Genomic DNA, 5,068 nt, shown 5'->3' with positions numbered 1-5,068 from the left:
GTGACTCTGACCAGAGCTTGTCCTGTCCCTGACGCCCTGCAAGACCCCTGCGACTCGTGGGGCCTGTGTCTCCCAGCTGGCTGTTCTGGTCTTAGAAACTCACAGGAGAGAAGATGGCGACTCTCACCGGAGACTCCGGGTCAAGGCGGTCCCTCCACTTGCAGGGAAGGGGGCAGCTAAGGTTGCTGATCCACCTCTGCCTCTTGGAAGCTGAGAGGATCCTGTCCCTGCAGCCCTGCGGCTCCCCTTAGACTCGTGGGCCCTGTGCCTTCCAGCTGGCTGCTCCTGGCTTAGAAACTCCACAAGCCTCAACTTTTACCAATCACTATTACAAATATAGGATACAAAACTCAAAACTAATAATATAAACACCAAAGCAAACTTTCTGAGAATAAGGTGTGTATCTGAAGAAATACTCAAATACCTGACTAAATTCTAGTCACACAATGTTTCCAGTTTAAATTATCTATACACCAATTAAATCACTTTCAGTATAGTGTAAATATTATCAGAAGGTCGTTCTACAAAAGATAACATTGATTTTGTACCAAATAGGAACATATGAATTTAACTCAGTAACAAATTATAAGGCTTTCTATAGCTACACAATTAAATCTGGCTATTTCTTCCCTATTTCAAATATAACCATTAACAACCCTCTCTAGCTCCAAAGCCCAGGGAACCGGGTAGACGACTCATCATAACTTCTTCAAGCTGAATGGGGGCGTACATATAAAAGAGGGGTGGGGAAGGAAAAACAGAATTAGTCTTCTGTGTCTTTACTGGATCAGGCTGAAGTTCAGGACACCAGGAGTTAAAGCAGGCAAGTTTAGTGCATCTGGTGAAGGGATTTACCAAGGATATACATTTCTGCAACATATGAATCTCAAAACAAATTCAGTAAATATTTCAAGCATCTTTTCACAAAAACAAAACTTTTAGATCTATCTGGGGGGTATTTGGGTTCTCAGTGTCTTAAAATCTCCAAATAAGAAAATCTCCATTTTTGATATAAAGGACAAGATAAAATTCCCTTTTTTGCTGATGCTAAGAGTGCACCAATTATAGGTGCATTTGACTAAGGATCAGCAGGCATCTCCCACTGGCTCAGTGACAACAGACAATCATACATGCAAAACAGCCTTCTCCCAGCAACAGCCACAGCTGTTCCAGGTTTCCTTTTTAAGCTTGTTTAGTCTAGGGGCAAAGGTGCTAGCAGTTTAGCATTACTACCACGTTTCGATAGAATTTGGATTATTTTTCTATTTACGTTTTATTTCCAAGGCAAACTAACTCTTTATGTGTCTCCAGACTGCTCATCACTTGTCTCTACTTTACTAGACTCCACACCTTTTTTAATTCTTGTAATGTTAAGGTATTACCATAATTTAAACAAAACCCAGTTTTAAACATTCCATTTTCTTTAAAATCAATATCAAAGCATTACTGTCACATTACAAAGCTTAGCTGCCAATTTTTATATATGAATGAATGACAGTGCAATTTTTAATACATCAAAGACATTGTTTTAAATCTTATCTCTGGTCCAGGCCTCACCCTTGGCCGCACTAAATTTATGAGGGGTAAGAATTACATAAAATATCGTGAAGACCTGTTTTCCTGAGTCGGCTCATGCCATGTGTTGTCGCTTAACATGACTGCAACCCTGAGTTACAAATTTTAAGCTAATTCTCTGTTACCAATATTACAAGCAAAAAGCTGTTGCTACCTCATACAGACACAGCCTCTATCAGCTCTTTTTCATCTGTGCTTAACTCCTGGCCACAGCACAACAGCTTATCAGTCTCTGCTATACAAATTGAGACTGTATTTTAAATAAGTTAAGCTAAACCAAAGTTTTAACCATTTTTTTCTCAGTCATGAAACACAGAACAACAATCATTTATCTAAGCAGCACCCACCATATTGTAAGCAAAGCATAACTCTCAAGGTAGTAATATTCAATCACCACAGTTTACAAGGTACCAATTCAATAATTTGTAAAACAGATGATAAAGACAATATTTATAACCAAATAAATCTATTTTGTAAAAACCTACTTGGTTGTTCAGGGGTCTCTGACTGCTGTGCCCTGCTCTCTGGCCACGCCTCACCTTGAAACCCATGTCAGGGGAGCCTAGGTACCTGCCTTGGGCTTCAAAGCAGCAGCTGTCCCTCCCGCAGACATGCCTCCTCCAGGGCCCCATCCCAGTATAGAGCTATGGATTTTGCCCAGTCCCCACTGCTGTAGACCCAGCTAGCTAAGCCTGTCTCCAGGTAGACTACCATTTAATCCTGCACTTGTCCCACCAATGGCTCTATTGCTTTGTTAACACTATCAGCACATAAGACAGCCCCAAAGACAAAAAATGCCACAAGACAGCCCCAGTTGGAGCCCCCTTGGAAAAGTTTGTGGGATACCTGGGTGAAACGTTGCTGGGCTGAGCCTGGGATCACATAGCTGAGCAGCAGGTCAGAGATGGTATGTTGGAAGCGGGTCTCAAATTTGTCTCCAGCAGCCCGTATGGCTTGGTGCTGTGGGTCGGCTGCTGGGCCTTTCCCAGAGCCAGCTCCACAAGCATAACCTTTCTGCCTCAGCTTCCACTAGAGCCCGTGTGTCTGGGGTAGAGGCTGGGGTCGCCATCTGGACGGCCAGCCTGGATGGGGAAAAAGCCAGGGATTTGGATCTGTCCCAGAAAGAACTGGAACTGCAGCACCTGTGTGCGGGCCCCTGCCTCTAATGCTTTGGCAACTATGGGGCCAATTTCATGTTTCTGACTGCACTCTCAGGAAACCCAGGACCAAGGGATTCTTGTCAACACCATTTTATTCCCAGTTCCCCCAGGAGCAGCCCAAAGACCCAGCGGCCCTAGCTCCAACACCGTCCATCATTCAAGGGGGGTGTAAGTCGTCAGTCCAAGGTCCAAACACACACACACAAAATCAGTCATCACACAGACATCCACCTTTTCAGGTCCATGACACCAAGAAAGACAATTGGGCCCAGTAACAAACATCAGGTACACAGGTAATCAAAGCCAAATCACAGAGTCGCTCGGCCCATGCCTGCCATGGCTGCCGAGATGGACTGGTCACAAAATACACACAAAAAGATTCGTCTCAATTGCAAGTGCCAAACTTACTTCAGAAAAACAGACAGCCGAAAATTTACCGAGGTCCTTATTTCATCTGAACTGACATGTCCCTAACCTCGGTCCAATGAGCCAACGTCAGAGTTACCATCCATCCCATTACAGTCACAAGGGTGACAAAAATCACAAACACAACACAGAAAATCAGACAAGATTAACACAACAAGAACAGCCCAAGCGGAGCCAATCGAACAGGTCTGGAGAACAGACCCACACTCCTCTCGAGCATTAATGTTTCTCCCCTGGCTTCCCGTAGGGTTCCTCCTGGGCTTCCCCGAGAATCCCCAATTTCCACTAGGACGTCTCCCAGGGTACTAGTCAGTGTTCTTGACATGTCTGTGGACCAGCCCCCTTTCCTCCTCACGGAGGAGGGAGTCGCTGACTGAAACTAAACTCTAAAAATAAACCCTGCCATCTCGGGAAGCCAGCTACAAATTTGCCAGCTACAAATTCACAGATTGCAAACAGACAGGCAGTTCACAGACAAATTACAAGTAAAAACTTCAAACAGACATAATTGGACAGACAAACTCACCTCCAAGGGGTCTTCAGAGAGTCAAGGGTGGTCGTAAATCCCAGACGAGCCCAAAATGAAAGACCCCCCAGAACTGGGGAGATCCTTATTCAAGTCTCAGGATGACGCAACCACCCAATAACTCACGAGAGACCAAACTTGCTGCAATCACATGAGGTTTATTTGGGATAGGCTGGTACCGGGTCAATCTCGTGACCATGCTGGCCAGAGGAGTTCGACCAACATTGTACTTCTATCTTGATGGTGGGGGAAGCAAGGTGTAATAAGTTCCCCTTCATCTTAGAAGGAATATATCTGCATGCCCCATACCACTAGACTTTTATGAAATTTATAGAGATGGAATGCCCTTGAATTATGGTTGGATTTATTTCCTATCATCTGAAGCACATGTACAGTTGCTATCTCCTGCTCACCTGGTCCAATCAGCATTGTATTGTCAATATAGTCAACCAGTGTGATATTTTTATGGAAGAGACAGATAATCAAGATCCCTTCAAACTAACCTATGACACAGGGCTGGAAAGTTAATATATCCTTAAGGTAAAACTGTAAATGTATACTTCTGGTCTTGCCAACTGAAAGTAAACTCCTTCTGATGGTTCTTATGAACAGGCAACAAGAAAGAGGTATTTGCTAGTTCAATAGCTGCAAACCATGTACCTGTAGGTGTGTTAATCTCAAATAAACACTCCACATCTTGTACCACAGCCATAATTGGTGTCACTAATTGATTGAAATTTTGGTAGTCAACTGTCATTCTCCATGATTCATCTGTCTTCTGCACTGGTCAGAGAGGAGAGTTAAAGGGAGATGTGGTGGAAACCATCACTTCTTCATCATTCAAGTCCCTGATGGAGGCACTAATTGCTACAATTCCTCCAGGGATGCTATAATGAATTTTTTATTCACTATTTTTTCTGATAGAGGCAACTGTAAAGCCCTCCATTTAGCCATTCTAACCATAATAGCCCTCATTCCACAGGTCAGGAAACCAACTTCTAAATATAACTATCCTAAATTACACATTTTGGAACTGAAAAAATAACCATAGAATGAATTTGAAGACCTATTAACCCTACCTATGAAACTTCAGACAAAACTCTATCACTTGAGCTGCTGCATAAGCCCTTTAAGTGGAGGGCCACAATGTTTCTTGAGATTTCCCAGAATCAGCATCAATTCAGAACCAAAAGACATCAGAAAGGCCAATTGTTTCCTTTCTTCCAATGTATGTTTACCCTTGTAAAATGCTATAGTTCCCTGTGAGGAAGAAGTAGTGAAACTAACAGTAAAACTCTTAGTTATTTTCTGAAGGCCCTTCCTCAGAGAAACCTGACTTTTCCTTCATTTAGGGATTTCTGGGTCTGCAAACTGCCTCAAG

General features: G+C 43.2%; 1 pseudogene; it reads right to left on the bottom strand.

Moving 5' to 3' along the window:
• Nucleotides 1-2,178: 2,178 nt before the first annotated feature.
• LOC116097580 lies at nucleotides 2,179-2,644 on the bottom strand (annotated as a pseudogene).
• Nucleotides 2,645-5,068: the final 2,424 nt, after the last annotated feature.

This window comes from Mastomys coucha, unplaced genomic scaffold (genome assembly GCF_008632895.1).
Source record: "Mastomys coucha isolate ucsf_1 unplaced genomic scaffold, UCSF_Mcou_1 pScaffold19, whole genome shotgun sequence".
Classification (NCBI taxonomy): Eukaryota; Metazoa; Chordata; class Mammalia; order Rodentia; family Muridae; genus Mastomys; species Mastomys coucha.
Note: the sequence above shows the minus strand (reverse complement) of the source record. Positions and strands in the feature narration are given on the sequence as shown.